Raw genomic sequence first — 16,938 nt, forward strand, 5'->3', positions numbered from 1 at the left:
CTAACTTGTTTGTATATTGCTTCGATCGGTCATATTGTGCCGTATAAGCCTCGAAAGCGTCTCCCAGCAGGTCCCATATCGCAACATTTGGCATCTTTCCAATGACCTGGACGTCTAACAAGGTGAATCACGCGGCCACGTACTCCACATAGACCCTAGAAGGTTATCTACCTTGAGGTATCTGAGACACAAATTAGGTATCATTCGTATGCACACATGATCTTCTTGGATGTCGTGGACATCAAAGAAGGCTTCAAGGACACTTAGAGAGTGATCGAATATAAGAACCTTCCGAGCTCATCGTCTCAAATTTAAGCTTAGAAACCGAGCCATGTAGAAATACTATGGGGCTTTCATGTGCTCGTGGGGTTGAATAAGTATAAAATTGAATTCTGTTCTAAAAACTATCGGAGAAGGATTTAGTAGCCTCTCTCAACGCGATATCTACAGTGATCCAAGAACTGCAGGGCTACATTTGATGAGCTAACCCGGTTTACATTTTCTGGAGTGCTAGGTATGGTAGGTAGGTAGGTGATAGAGGAGACCGGGGTTAATTTCCGATTCAGGCCATCTCCCCGTAATGACGACTGTCTATCCAGTTACTTTATACTGGTAGGTCGTTAGGCCGGCAATGGCAAGATCGGCAATAATGTTGCAGCCATGGTCGTGCGTCGATAGCATTAACACAGCATTAAATCGTACAACAGGGGACCCAGGCAGATTAACCGTTTGAGTTTTTAATAGAAAAGGCATTGATCTATTTTCAAATCCCTGCTTCTTATTAAAGCACTTTTACACCACATTTTAAACCGTGGTGGCATACTGTTCCACGGTACATTCGAAGTGGCAAAAATCAATATTTTAGATCCCGTTAGGGTGAAAACGCGAAAATAAGTTTCCCGCGAGTTGCAAAACGAAACAAAATTCCACGAGAGCAGTGCATGGTCGGTGCTTTGAAAATGTCCTTCAGCATAAAAGTTTTACCGAGCGTCAAATCATTGGCCATCATTGGCTCGTAGGCAGGTGTGCCATCAATTTCTCTTTTCTCTCACTTTCTCTCTCTCTCTCTCTCCTTCGCTCTCACCAACTCTTTTGCATGGGCGAAAACATTCACCGAAAGCAGAACGATATGCCAACCAGTGCTTCAAATACTTCCTCAAACAATTTCACTATGCACCATGTTAATGATGTGGCAGTTACTGTTCGCTTCCGGTGCTACGATTTTCACCGATGTCTGGTTTACCTTTTTCCAGCGTTCCGTTCGACCTTCAACCTTACGACGATGGTTCGCCGTGAAACGAGAAACAAAACCAACCTTCATCCACCGCTTAGTGGATTAGTTTTTTCGTTTGCAGGATCGGCTGCAACATCCGGCATGGGTGGCAGGTTAGCCTCGTACGGATACCGATCCGATCCTTTTTGGCTCACCGAAATCCTTTTCCTGACCTACTCCCGGACGCCAGGTTCCCTGTCGTTCAAAAAGACTACTAGTAGCTGACCGATGCACCACGACTGCACAGCGTTTGGTGAAGGTGCAGTTGCCGCAAGGGTGCGAATGTGGTGCCACCTACCAGCTGCTATCACCCAAAACCAGAAGATAACTTTAACCCAATCCGATACCACAACCCCGGACACGTGTTACAAGGGTGAAAAGTGCAACGGGCAATAAAAAAGTGGTCCCTCATGTGAGATAAATTTATCTCCGGTGTGGCTCCCTAGACGATCGTGATGCAACTACGAACCCATGCACATAAAAGCAGTTCGGCCAAAAGGGAAGAGAAAAATGCACCACAAAAAAAAGTTGGTCCGATTTTTCCAACCTGATAGTCGTCGAGTGGGACGCGCGAGTAACTTCAGAAAAACCAGGCAGTCTGAAGGACAGTAGAATGACCCATTATCTGTGTCGCCTGTGTTTGTAGGCACTGTGGAACTATTTTCATCGGCAGACACACTCTTGCACACTTGCTCCGCATCCATGCCTGCAAGATGGATCAATGGACGGACACTGTTTCCAAGAATAGAAGCAAAAACGGATTCCATATCTCTGCGAGCAAACCCTTGGAACGATTAGCCCGATCTGCACGACCATTTTGTGTGTGTGTTTTTTTAAGGTACTGTGTGAGCAACACTAGCACGAACATGGCCTCGCCGAAAGGGGAAGGTCGTTTGTAATTACAGCAAAACCGGGTCGACGTCAACGAGATTTAGAACCTTCCGTGATCTCGTGCTGAAACAATGGTGTGGTCCATTTTGTATCAACAGGATAGATATCTGTGAATTGAGGTTAGGAAAGGTCACACAAATTACTCTCCCTAAGCCCCCCCCCTCCCCCCTCGCATCCGTACAAGGTACCACAGATTGTTAGCACCGGAAGAAGATACTGCCCCGGTGAGGAAAAGATTTGTCACGTAGCTCATATAAAATAATTAACTTTTTTACGACCGCAACGACCGCCGAATGAGGTTCGACCGAAACGGATGCGATAGCGTTCCGGGAAAGGCGTTCCGCCTATTATTAGTCCGCAGCACGGCCTGGTCGACTGGCTGACAGATGGTGAGAATGGCGCTGCAATAAAGCTTGCGCCTCCCAAGAACTGTGCCTTCTGCTCGGTGAAATGTGGATCTAATCCAATTCTTGCCATCGGGCAGCCGGGTAGGTCATCCGGATGTATGCTCAACATATGATGAACGTACACGGTACGGTACAACCCCAATTAGGGGGTAAATTATACAGCCACCCGTATGGTTCTTTTATCCGGGAAGATCACACAAGTCTCATTTTCGAAACGCTTGCTTAAGTGGCTTCCTACTGCTTTGCATACGTTGCTGGAGCTGGTGGGTAGAGGCGGATAGTACATCATTTGAAACACATGTTGACTGGCAGCGTAGCATGAATATTTAAATCGGTAATGGGAAAATCATACAGAAGCTTTAAGATGGACCACAAAACGAAGGCACACACAGATTGGTTCCGTACGGTGGATTACAAGAAGAGAAGATATCAGATTGATGCTTTCTGATATTATTTAACCATACTATCTTTCGAATAACGATCAATTTATATATGTAATGCGACTTGCATGATGTAATGTATTTTACCCAATTTATGGGAGAGGCTAAAGGGAGTCTGCTTGCATTCTCTGGCTTGAATTGTGCGTCGCATTTACGTTAATTACGTAATTTTTACTAAATTTTCTTTATCACTTCAAATTGCAGTTGTTTCGTAAAGGAATATATGATTTCATAAAAATATCTTTACTAATTGGCACACTACTCTCAGTAATGGTCAGGCAATGGATCCATGATTTTGACCAAAAAATGACTTGGAATTGTGCAACTATTCATTGCAGGTGGCAATTTTTTACGAGGCTCCTTGTACTATAAATCTTACAGGTCACTGCTAGTTCTTAAGAAAGAAAGACTAGTGGTGACACTGACTGTGTACCACAGTTTCAGTAGAATGCTTCGCTTGCTATAAATGACCAGACAGCTGGATCCAGGTCTTCACTTTATAGACTATTCCTTCTCTAGCAGTGCCAGAATCATATTCATAATCATAATCCGGTCGGAAGGATGTGTGGCACAATGGCTGTCAATGACATTTTTAAAGCTCGGATTGAGCAGGCGCTACGAAGAAAATTATTGCAAAAAAGTTTTTCGATGTCATATCATCGAATCTACGGTAAAGAAAGTAGTAAAGCTCTCAAATTTTGACAGCATGTATGCAACTACTGTACAGTTGTCATCGTACTTGCATGAAAAAACTGGGATATTTTTCACATTTTTTAAATCATATTTTAACTCCTAGCATTGTCAAGTATCAAAAGACTACAAAATTTTCTAACATAAATTCAAATGAAATATTTATTTATAATTCCATTTATCGTAAATTCCATTTGCCACGCATTACTTATTTAATGCATGTTAAAACATCACGGCATTTCTGCACAAATATTTTTTTATGATCTCATCTGGTCTGGAACGATTGGAGAGCTACAAATCGTATACTTGCTATATTGTATATTCATACTTACTTACTTTACTTATCAGGCGCTACAACCGCTTTGCGGTCTTGGCCTACCGCAGTAGAATCCGGAACAGCTCACGGTTTCGCGCCGTCGTCCGCCAATCCGTTATCCTGGTCTTGATGGCGGCTGGTTCAACGCTATCCTCCCACATCAGTTTGGGTCTCTGTCCGTGTGGATGGCCTAAAAGGACTTTCAGAGCTGGGTTGTTCGGTGCAATGGGTATAACATGGCCAGCCCATCGCAGCCTGGCGAGCCAAATTTGCTGCACAACGATGAGATCGTCATACAGATCGTACAGCTCGTCGTTGTAGCGGCTCTTCCATTGTCCTTTCACACATACGGAGCCAGCGATCCTTCTGAGCATCTTCCTCTCGAACGCGGCTAAGAGGGCTTCGTATCTTTTATATCCATGAACATCCGAAATACGTATAAAATGTGTAATTGCATCTATGTCGTCAAATTAAAGTACTATGCTTTCCAATGATCTAAGATTTATTATAACAATATTTCTCGTGGGATAAATTTAAAACCCTACAATTAAGGCACAATTTTGAAAACAGAAGCATTTTACTCCTACATCATTTCACGTTTCATTGTACCTCATCCTAAAAACCTTCTCCCCTCCGCCTAAACACTCACCGAAACGACTTCGAAATTGAATTGAAACACGCGAAAACCACTTACTGACAAATAATTGGATGTTATCAACACGCTTTTTACGATTGTTGCTTGAGCGTCAGCGATTCACTTCGGTACAACACTCACTTCACAATAACTCGCGTGCACCTCGATACGAAAAAAAACCCTCGTAACGGATCAACAATCACTTTTTTATAGCTTCTCTTCGTGGCTCCTTTCCGACGGTGAATGAATGCCCTGGGAGAAAATTGCAACAATTATCGCATTAATGAGCGACGAGCCTACACACTCCCACATCACTCCCAGTCCCTAGTGAGGGAGTTGCAGTAGCCCATCGCAGTCCGGGTGGAATCGTGTATTGGAGCAACAAAAAAACTTCCTTATTGCAGGAAAAGCTTTTATGTATTTCATTGGCACCGTACAGAGTTTACTGACGAGGGACGTTGGAAGCGAACAGAGTAAAGTAGCGTTCGACCTTGCCAACTGGCCTTGATTAGTTCCGATCGGAGCATTCCAACCAACTGAACCAGACTCAAGCCGGTATAGAAGCGCACATAAAGAAAAAGCCTGGGGAGGGTAAAAATGGGGGAATCATTTCAAAAACACACCTCACCTGCAGACCGTGAAGGACGCAAACGACTGGAAATCGAAGAAGCAGGGACAGAGAAAGAAAAAACGGAACTCAACCGAGAGTGCGATGGAAAAACTTCTTACCAGCACACATCCATTACCAGATATTTCGATCTGATACAGTCGTTTCGACGTTTGCTCCTTCATATCAGGGTACGGATAGAACGCTGGAGAGGCTTTTCTGCAAATGAAAATCCACGCATCACAACCCCCGCCAGCTTCTGGCACTTCCTCACCCCATCCAATCGATCGTGAGTCCTTACCTTCGACGTGTCAAGTCGAGCTTTTTTTGGTTGTCGATGTGTGAGTGAAGCATGATAGCTAGCTTCCGTTTCTAGTTCAGCTCAATCTGTTCGAAACATTCCATATTCCGGTGCTGTACGAGAACGATGAGCCTCCAGTTTTTTGTTTGTTTTCTTTTGCTCTACTCTGCTTGAATGTCGATGGAAAAAAAGGATTGAGTTGATTGAGCTCAAAGATCGATCGGCCCTGAAGAAGATTGAACCAAAGAAGGAAGTACAAAAAAAAAACAATCAACACTCTACGGATGTTGTTTCGTGCCCGGAGTTCAGTTCCGGTAGTGGAAAGATCTCTCAACTCGCAAGCGTTCCATACTTTTTGTTTTGTATGTGTCCCATCCTGTCAGCAGCCCCAATCCCGGTGCAAAGTAGTACAACGACTCGGCTGCCAAGGATGTGCCTGAAAGCTTGGCACTTGATGGTGTGCAAAAACACACACAACAAAAACCATCCAGCAATACCAAACGGCTGACAAGAACGCAACACTTACACACACCGACAGTCAAGGCTTTCGGGTTCGATCGAATGGTTTTGTGGCACTCGGTTCTTGTTTCACACTCCGTTGTGTTCGCTGGTGGCAATTAGAAACACTTATTTTCCACTCCGTTACCTTGCCAGCTTTTCCAACCCCCTGCAGCACTCACTCCCCTGGTCTGTGCTGGCAATTTGCTGCAGTTTTGCGCCCGGTAACGGGGCCAACCCCCAGTGAGCTCGGCGAACAAAGTTCTTGCAGTAAAAGTTGCACCGCTAACCGGTTCTGACATGCAATAAATTATCACAACCTCGGTAAGTTGGCTTTCTTCAGCTGAACCGGGGAACTGGGCCGCTTTGCCTCGCGTGGGAACAATGCACCTCTAGTTGGGGTTCTTGTAGGGAACCATCTTGCAATATTTTTTTTTTTGTGTTCATCTATGCGAACTAACCCCACCGTTTTATTGTAACCGTTCGCACATTCGGTGCATTTTTCGCAAAGAAGCACTCCAACTTTCGCAAAACCAAACAGGACGGTACAGGACGGGTAAGAAAAGGATACTCCACACAGCACTTCATATTCAATCCACTGGCAACATATTGTCGAAGGCTTCCCTCTTTCGGGGCACGCGGGAGAGTTGGGCGTGTACGGGAAAACCCTAGGAAATGGGGAAAAGCGATTGCAATTATGTTACTACACTTTTCTTTTCCACGCGTCCAGCACACCAGAGAGCCCGTGTGAGCAATTATAGTTTATATTAATAATGGCTTTGCACCGAACTTTGCTTCCACGGCGCATGGCGCAAAATGGTGGATTTTAAGTATTAACTCACTGTAGCCAGGGCCAAGAACGGTAGTAAATAAATACAACACACGCTCACACATCGACTCTCTTACTCTCGACTTGTACTTTAATAGCAAAACATACTCCTTGGTTGTTTTTTTTTTGCTATCGGTTTAAGTTAAAGTAATGGTAACTGCTTGCATTCGTCCAACATCCTTAGTGCCTTGGTTGGTGTAGAGTGAAAAGTTGGGGCAATTAAGTTTTAATGCTCTGGGTGTGCTGGATGGGTGGATTGACAAGAATGAAATAACACAACTTGACCAAACAAACTTTCCACAACAGCATTCACTCCACAATTCGGTGTAAATGTCAGATTTGTATTGCTGCTAAGGTTTCGTGCCGTAATTTTCCTTAGTTGAAGTTTGGGGAACACTTTTCTGAACACCAGTTCGTGGGTGATGTCTGACTGTTGTTTTCTGAAGGGTTGTAACAGTGTTAAGTTGAGGGGTGTTAACATTTAATGTGTTGCGAGCTACAATAAAGTTTTTTTTCCAGGGTAAAAAGAGTTCTTTGTTCTTCCTGTAGTCAATTTCGTCTCGTTGGTTTAAATAGTTTAAAACGATTTTTTACAGGGTTATTAGAATTACTTCTCTTGTGACGTAGGAGTAACTTCATTAAAACTTTAGTATCTGCTATGGAAAACCATCTGGAATTTTATCATGAACACATAGGGTTAACTTCTATGGAGTTCGGTCCACTACTCTTCGTAGTATGCTTAAACAATATCAACATTAACCTTCCAATCTGGAACCACCAAAAATCTACCAAAAATCGTACGACTGAGCAGTGACTGCAGCCTTACTAAATTTGCATTTGACCTGATTCATTTGAAATCTTACACCTTTGCACTTGACAACGGCCCGTAGACACTTTTGGAAATCGTTGCAGGCCGCACGCACAACTTCATCCGATATTTCGTTTGTCTTTTACTTTATTATTTCATCATTTTAATATTTCGTTTGACATCTTAAACAATCATCTCTTGAATCAGTCCACATTCAAATGTTTGACGTCGCCCAATTTTCCATACGTGGATCTTCATATGCTTACTTCAGCAACGAGCTAAAATCTTGTATCGATTGGTGGTCCTGTAGACGAATGATCGTTCAAAATTAAGATGAGACAGTTTCTGCATAATCAAACGTTGCAAATGCTTTATTTCCTGTTCAAGGCCTGAATCCATTATAGTTTACTTGACAATTGATATGAACACTTCTTCATCTTAGATAGGGCCAGGTTCAGATATGACCAATCAATTTCCAGGAAACTCGGTCCAGGGCTGCAGTCCTCCATCCACGGCTGCATGCAATCTCTGACAGGGGTGCAGAAAGGGTCGCTAACGAGCACCTTCTTGGTGGGGCATTAGTCTGGCATCCTCATCACGTGCTCCAGCCACCGTATCCAACCGGCTTTGATTACCTTCAGGATATAAGCACCACCTAACACTTAAGCTAGCTCGTGGTTCATTCTTCTTCGCCACACGCCCTACTTGCACAATCCACCAAAGAAAGTCCATAGCACCCTCCGTTCGAAAATAGCTAGTGCATTGACGTCTTCCGTCAGCATAGTCCAGGATTCGAACCCGTACAGAACTACCGGACGTATCAAGGTGCGGTAAATTGTACATTTCGTGTGTTGTTGGAGTCTTCTGGATCGCAGGCGTTGGTGGAGTCCGTAGTAGGCACGATTCCCCTGAACAATGCGCCTTCGGATTTCGCTGCTTACATTGTTGTCCGAAGTTACGATCGTCAGAGAATCCGGCAAGAAGGTATTTTGTCTTCGTCGCATTGATCCTCAATTCAATTCTCTTGGCCTCGCGTTTCAGTCAGGTGTACGCCACGCACACCGCCGGAGATGTCCGTTCGATGATGTCAAAGTCATCCACGAAGCCAAGAATTTGGAGGGAACTGCTTAAAATCGTTCCACGGATACCGAAAACTGAACTTAAGACTAAGTGTACGTTTTCCGCAATAAATATGAAATAGGTTCATTTGTCAACATATACCAATGTGTTTGAAACACATTGACATAAAACACAATACAACGGTTGAATAAGTATATGACTTCTAAGATGCCACTCTATAAATGTAGAAATATAACTTATTTATTAAAAGTATTCCAATCATGAGCATTCATATTGGTCCTTTTATGAAAGTAATATCGTTGGAATTGACTCACACAAAATGCATAAAGATGGACATCGAAAACGATTCCATATGAATTGCATATTCTTCTGTTCACTTCAACATAGTCGACGTCGCATAAAGGGATTTCATTTTTCTCGCCTTTCTCGTTGGCACCTATAATATATTCTCCAGATAACTCAAACTGAAAACTTCCAGAAAAAATGCACCGAGACCACTTGCTCGTGTCATATTAGTGTCGCCTTTACGACTTAAATTGGCTCAGCATGAAGAAAAAGGTCGGGAAAGTGCTGCTTTCATTGTCCAATTATCATATCATGTTTCGGCAGCGTGTTCCTAGTCTTAACGAGCCAAATGTGACGGCTCGCCTGTAGTAATTGTAGAAAATGTTGGAATCGTTATGAGTAACAAACTTGTTGTTGCAATTTTTTCTCTACGACTGTTGAGAATACACTTTTACGTCATAGCCAAATTAATTATGCAAAACTTAAAATTCTTGTTTAGTTCTGTGCTTATCTACATTAAACCTTTCACTTAAAAATTAGTGTACAATTTTTATGATGTCTTTTTCATATCATTCGAAAAATTCCGCCGAATGAAATATTCAAAAAGAAATGTTTCACCATTTCATAGAAGCAGTAAATGTAGTTAAAAAACAGTTCCTCTATTAGTCCCTAAGCTCTAAGGAAAATTTGTATGTGTATAATACAGGATTGAACAAGCGTAGTTGTGTTTGTGCTTAATAAACATGCACACATACACTGAGCAAGTCGACGAGCTTGGTAGTGGTTGATGAGCTGTCAGAGATCTTCTGGGCAGCTCTTTTACGGTTAGCACTTACTCAGGGCACCGTTCGTCAATTTGCAACGTCAAATCCGCTAACAAGCCTCGGCACTAGAAACGATATGCTTAACGGGAGTTCACACAACAACAGCAAAAAAACAGCATATGGAAGAAAATATCTTCAACACTGGATCATGAACGGTAGAAGAAGTGAGATACAGACGCTTTTCCGCGATTCCACGCAGCAGTGTGGATTGTTAGCACTTTTAAATCGCAGTCACGAAACGAAACGAGCGCCTTCCCTAGTTCTTCCTGCGGTTGAACCTGCGTTTTCGATGGCACAGGTTACGGCTCTACACGCCGTGTAGCTCAGCATAAAAACTTTATTTTCCAAAGGCAGAACAGGAGGCTCTATCGACGGGACGATTCCGATTCCGACACTTTGCAACACTCTGGGGGGGGAGAAGCAAATAAACAATAACCGTTCTATTGCCGGGCACTTAAGCCCGACCACTTACCCTATACAGGCACGAAAGGTAATGGAGTTTTGGGGAATAGAGCTGGAGAACTGTTTGCTGTTTTTCCTTTTCATTTTGTTTTGTTTTAAGGTTTTGTTTGGTTCGGGTTTTTAGCTGCAGCTGACTCTTGGGTTGGATTTGCAGCTACGTAGTTGCAAAGTAGTTTCTGCACCGAGAAGGAAGCAGCAACAAAAAGCAGACTAAAGACTCACACTCAGGACCTGCACGCTTCTTATATTGCATGTGCCACAACTGATGTACCTTTTCTTTTGGCAGAATATCATCTATCAGGGAAACAACAATTGCACGTTTGTTGAGTGGAAAAGAATGTCCAAGAGCGAAAGAGAAAGAGCGAGCGAGGGATAAGAAGAGCCAGGACAAAACTGCACAGGGTGGAAATGATGTTGCTGATGCATAAATAAACGACTGCAGCATAAAGTGTGTGCGGTAGCGCATCAGAGGCAGTCAACTGAACGATTTGCTAGACGCAAACCTCTCACGCGGCACTATAAGGTACATTTCAATTTCACTTGACGTTCAACACGGCGGTCACAACCATCCCCATCCGCTTGCCTTACCACCCGGTGCTAGGGAAATCCAGGCGGAAAAATACGGTCCGGATTTGTTTGCTGCTTTTCGTTGTTTTCATCCTACACTGCTTGCTGCTTTTTTTCTTCCTTCTACACGAATAGACTCACACGAAACGACGATTAAGGATGAACGAAGTCAGCAATCGTTTTACGGTTTGTTAGGTATGAAAAAAAGCACCCCCGGACTCAAATGTGCTCTGGTACATACTTGTGTTGCGTTGCGATTTCCTTCTTTCGCTGCTGGTAGACAGTTGATTTTTTTTTTTTTGTTCTTCTGTCACATGTTTGTTGCATTGCCTGTTGTCTTTTGGAGCTTAAATCTTGCTCGAATAAGCAGCGTAAAACACGGCGATGCAGTCAGCAACAGTACGGACGCAAGATCACAAATCGCCTGAATTCGATTCCAATCCAACCATCGAATCTAGAGCTCTCGGGGGAATAATGGTGGGTGAGTTTCCGTTGCAGCGAGAACCATCCCGGGAGCCCCATCCTTTCAAACGTTCGCCCGCAATCAAGCTGACTGTAAATCAAATTTGGCTGCAAACGAGAAAGAATGCAGTTGCTGCTATCAGCAGTATGTGCCGTCGTATTGCTGCAGACGACTGCAATCGTTTTGTGGCAAAAGGTTGTACGGTTTGATGGATTTGCTTTAAAAATGCATTAATCTTTGGTCGTTCCGGTATGAAGCTCGTTTTGGGAATGGGAAAGGTGTATACAATTGAGTACCTCTGCAAAAAAGATGGAAAAATGGAGAAAATATAAAGTAACGCTTTTGCGACACATGCGGTTGTTGGCAGAAGATAAATGAGAAATAAATAACTATGTTTTACTTTTTCATCTGGATAAAAGACAGTGCATAGTTCATATGCTTTCACTTTGAAAATGTTACTTTTCAATCCAAAATTGTTATATTTTTTTATTTTAGAAGATTTTTGTTTCGTTAATGTTTGTCTTAGTCTTAGAGTTTTTTATTTATTTGAATCCTCTTTTTGGTGACTTAACTACCAACTAGCTCACGCCAGCCATCTAATTGCTTACTATACTTGCTGATACAACGTAATTTGGATAGTCAGTCCTCACTACGGGGGAACGGCTGTGATCAGATTTGCAACCCGGACCTGCCGTTTGAAGATCGACGCTGCATTCGCATTTTCACTGGGTCGCCCCTTTTAATTTTAATAGCTTTTTTTTAAATATAATCCTACGTGTTTTTAACACACCTAGACATGGTTTATTTACCATTTTTTCCATTTTGTTGTACTTCATATTTGCGGTACGGTAGCTGAGGGTTTATCGGCGCAGGCTGAGGCGCGTATTGAATACCAGCTTCCTATACACAGGCCAGACTATCCGACTGCGAGTATAATGACATCATCGAAAGCCAGAAATGGCAGGTCAAGAAATCCCGAAGAAGCAGAAAATAATGAATTTGATTATGACGAACAAAAAGGAGAAGCTTATTCTTGATAAAAAGTTTAGTTTTCCTTATGATATCTAAATCTTCAGGAACCGATTAAATAGGCTGTACTTGCAGGGTATCATAATCATTTGGTTTTCCAGCAAAATGCGTAAGAGCGACAGTATTGATAAGGCTTGGCTTGGAATCTATCAGGAGAGAAAGGAGAGAGGACAGAACTTTTCTTAACGTGATGGACCGTAATAGTGAACACGCACAAATAGTTATACAAAACTATGAATTTATTTACGAATGTGTGCGAAGCATATGGTATAATTGTTTGAAATTAGCTACTCTTTAAGGAGTTCAGAAGAAAGACGGTCGCATATAGCAACCCTTGTTAGAGGTTGTAACAACTATTTTGAAAATAATTGATCTTTAAAGACTATAGGGCCAAAAATTGCCCTTAACCGATCAGTTTGTTCGTTTGAACATACATTTAACAAAAAGTAAGTCAACTAGAAGTAAGGATTCGCCCGGTGGTATAGGCGCCAGTGGCGCCAGTCTTCAAACGGCAGGATCGGGGTTCAAATCCCCGAGCAATTCCCCAGTCGAATGAATTCAAATATTATGATTTATTAGTTAAACTCTTATGGATTACACAAATTTAGCTTAATTTTTTTTTTTCGTTCATTTATAGAGGCTTTAAGTCTTAGAGACTACATTCGCCTCTCTACTGTATAAAAAAGATGGTTTAATGTAATACAAAACTATGGCATATGTGGCTTTAATTTTATGGAAAACTATTGCAATTATGGCATTTAATAATGGATAAGTTAAAACTATTGCTTAAATTTCTTTGTATAAATTACTGATGCATAAAAATCTGAAGCGGTTCTGCTGAAGTTTGTCGTGTGATAGGATTGTCGTTAAATTAGTTTCTAGTTGACAGGTGGCTCGGTGTGTCGTGTATCCATGGCAATCGGTGAGGATTTGGCGGACGTTGATGTCAACACCACAGAAGCTGCAGAGTGGAGGACTGGATTTTTCTAGGAGGTAGGAGTGCGTAAGGCGGGTATGACCTATACGAAGGCAGGAAAGGACTCGTTGAATGTCGCTGGATTCGATATCTTCCCATGAAGAGGTGTTGTGCTTGATAGGATGGAGTTTGTTGTTGAGGTCTATGTTGTGCCATGTGGAGTTCCATTGTTGGGAGATGATGGTGTTGGTGAAGCGGATGGCATCATGGCGTGAAAGGGTGTTATATGGTTCGTCAGAACGGAGCCGACCATCGTTGGACGGCTTTCTCGTTTCCGTTAATTCCGGAATGACCCGGAATCCAACAAAAAACGATTGTCGGGGATGCAGGTATGAAGTCTAGGACCCCTACATCCACCGATATGGGGGTCTTTGGAGGTGCCGTGTTCCAGGGCAGCCAGAGCACTGGCACTGTCGCTGAAGATGGCGGTCGGTCCGTCTGTAGTCCTTCGTCGGCGGCTAGTTGAATTGCTATTATTTCGGCCGAAAAAATGGAGGTGTGATTAGGAAGTTTGATGGCGCAGTTGTCCATGGTGGAGTGGATCCCACAGCCGGCTGAGTTCAGATGAACGGAGCCGTCTGTAAAGATATGATGGAAATATTTCCATTTAGTCTGAATTAAGTGAGTAAAGGTACTATTGGCATTGTGGCTGTTTTTTCCGGTTCCCCGGAGAGAGCTTTTAACTTCCCAGTCTATGGCAGGTGTACGGAGATACCAGGGACGGATTCCCCGGCTGAATCTGCTTCCCCGGCTGAATCCCGTGGCAAATCGTTCATAAATTTTATTTTATTATTTTCCTACACTGTTCCACAATTTGATGATTTTTTACTAAATTTTCCCCTACAACAAAGCATGATATTTTACCTTCAATAAACTCCCAGTAACACAGCCCTTTCACAGAAGGCCACGAACTACACCAACAACACTGAAGCAATCATTCTTCCCTACCGACTTGTGGTTTTGTTGTTGTCTATTGTCATCTTTTTTTCTTTGTATCGTCCAGTGCCGCCTTGCTCGAGGTGACATTTTTCTTCCTAGTACCGTCGGTGGGCGGTATCTGCTGTAGACACACTGCCAGATAGCGGCCCAACATACTTCATCTTTTTCCTCATTTTAGACCCAAGCGCTGGGGCTGACCCGGTGCAATCAAGTCACAAAAGAAAATGGAAACCTGGAACACCACAAACCAACGGTCCGATCCAGTCGGCATCTATCGCTTCACTGTTGGTGGAGGTTGGGGTTTTGTAGTGTTGTGTACAATGAGGCGTCTGTTAAGAGTTGTGGCGGAAACAAGAAATAAGGACCAACCAAACAGAAGAATTGCAGCGATTGTTGCAGCCGGTCTCGGTGCTTTAACGATTTTCAGTTGTCCTCACACATACACAGTCAGAGAGAAGCAGCTGGCAGGAGTAAAGGACGATTATTCTTCGCCAGCACCACGGATGGCGCTATGTCATGGCGGGCTGTGTTGAACGTTCTGCCACTGCATCATCTATTGTGTTGCTGTGAACAGACAGGGGCTTTAAGAGATGGCTTTGTACCCGGGCGACCGCAAATGTGTCCGCCAGTGTAGTGCAATCGGTGGGTTTTTTGGGTGCTTCTGTTGTATACATAGAGCATTACGGTAGTATTTTTGTGGATTTTTTGCAAGGACTTTCTTTAATCTTGCCATAGATGTTAGAAGGTTATCTAACGTGTTCAAAAGTTACAGATAAACTTCCTGCTATTCCAATCATAAAATGTTTTAAAGATCTTGATTTCGGATGATTTTAAAAGCAAACTTTATCTTTAAAGTTACTCAATGTGGACAAGCTCTTCTCGCGCAAGGGAAAGAACACCAGTTAGGGACGGAAATGATTTCATTTCTTACCAGCCCCAGCTAACCTCAGCTTACGTTTCAGATAAATGTCAAAGAAAACGAAAAAAACCCACACATACACATAGGAAAACTGGTTCTTCAAATGGTTGAAAATAGTGGTTCAGCGGCGCCTATCCAAAGCGAAGCGACGGGACGAAGTAGCGTCACCGGAAACGCCACGACATGGATGGAAAGGAAATTGAAGATAAATTTTGAATCAAGGAAGTTACGCTCGAATTGCGCCGTCTTCGCCGATGTTCACGCAGGGAGTTTTTGGGGCCACAGATTTGGCGCCCAACTCTCCCAGCGATAGAAAGACCACGATCCGTATCGCAAGCCAAACTGTGTGGCGGCAGGACACAGGAAGGAGGAATAAAATGGATAAGAAAAACGTACGAATTTCCACCCAGAAAAAAAGACACCAAAAATTAGATAATTTCCTCCCTTTTTTTTTCGTAACTAGATCGCTCTTCTTGGCATCTGCCTCCTTCCCCAAGACGGTGAGCTGACTAAAGTCGAAAAGAAAGAAGGAGAAAAAAGCCGATCCACCAAGACTGAAACTTACCGTGGTCGACGTGTTCGGCGTTGGGGTTGGCCATTGTGGAATGAAAATATTACCCGCCGCACAAATATTTAATCATATTCTTTGTCAGCAAATTTTATCTTCCGGTCCGGCATGGATCGCATTTTGTGCGCTTTTCTTTGGATTTGCTTTGCTTTATTCTTCATTTCGCTCAACGCGCTATTTAAAGACGACCTTAATCGGAACGTTAACAATTCAGTCTTTGACATCCAGGGCAGTGTTGCTTATCTGTTCCATTGAGTTACAAGCTTTGTGGGATAGAAAATGGTAAGCAGAATCAGTGTGTGCTGGAAGAATTAAGAACGTCCAGATTTAAAGCCATTTCATGCACAATCATTTCAGTGAATAGATTTTGGCTCAGCCTCTTCATGTTATCAAATGACGGAGATTTTATTGATGTTAAGTAGTTGTTGGGTAAACGATTTGTTAAAAGTGTTTTTTTGTCCTTTTCGAAGGAAACTAATGGTTCAAATCGATAGAAAAAAGGGAAAATTTATGGTACAAATTTTATAGTAAAATAAGTTTCCAAATATTGCTATCAGCTTTAATTCAATTCCATCACACGACCAAGCGTTAGTACGTCGAGAACTCATTTCCTTTCTGCTTGTTATCTTTGCCGCTTAATCTCACCCATCGGATCAGGAGCAGAGCGCCAACTACAGCGCCTCGAGTTCAACACCAACACCACCGAACATCACCGTTCGGTTGTAAAGTTAACGAATCAATGACGATCTACCTAACCGGCAGATCCCTTCCGGACAGCTTTTTCGATCGAACGCGCGAAATAGACCACACACACACACACACACACACCCAACCGGATGTGCCGAGACCTTGCCCCAGGCGATGCTGTGAGCGATAGGGATGTTCTACCCTTGCTCTTGCATCCATTACCTTAATCCGTTCCGAACTACGTTATATTTCGCTTCAAACCCTTCCCCGCGGGACAATCATCAAACTGGGTCCAATACACAGCCCGATACACTGCTCCTCACCAGTACCAAATCCTGTTGTTTATAAATCATTTTTCCCTTTCCCAGGAGCGGAAAGGAGTTCCCAAAAAAGAATAAAACCGGATTTTTTCTTCCTATCACCAACCGTTTTCTAGGCCACAGCG

The 16,938-nt window shown here is 43.0% G+C and overlaps 4 protein-coding genes across 5 annotated transcripts in view; 2 read left to right on the forward strand and 2 right to left on the reverse strand.

Annotated features, from left to right (window-relative positions):
- LOC126558833 (uncharacterized) overlaps window positions 1–14,199 on the reverse strand; it is a 284,233-nt gene extending 270,034 nt beyond the window's left edge. The window contains exon 1 of the mRNA XM_050214908.1: window positions 14,194–14,199. The gene's annotated coding sequence lies outside the window, so the exon portion shown is untranslated. The remainder of the gene's footprint in view (window positions 1–14,193) is intronic.
- Window positions 1–16,938, reverse strand: part of LOC126556713 (mucin-5AC) — a 469,299-nt gene that overhangs the window by 240,561 nt on the left and 211,800 nt on the right. The gene's annotated exons all lie outside the window — the stretch shown is intronic.
- LOC126559387 (histone H3.3A) overlaps window positions 1–16,938 on the forward strand; it is a 244,656-nt gene that overhangs the window by 31,010 nt on the left and 196,708 nt on the right. The gene's annotated exons all lie outside the window — the stretch shown is intronic.
- Window positions 1–16,938, forward strand: part of LOC126556958 (hemicentin-1) — a 186,995-nt gene that overhangs the window by 12,913 nt on the left and 157,144 nt on the right. The window lies entirely within an intron of this gene.

This window comes from Anopheles maculipalpis, chromosome 2RL (genome assembly GCF_943734695.1).
Source record: "Anopheles maculipalpis chromosome 2RL, idAnoMacuDA_375_x, whole genome shotgun sequence".
In the NCBI taxonomy this organism is placed as follows: domain Eukaryota; kingdom Metazoa; phylum Arthropoda; class Insecta; order Diptera; family Culicidae; genus Anopheles; species Anopheles maculipalpis.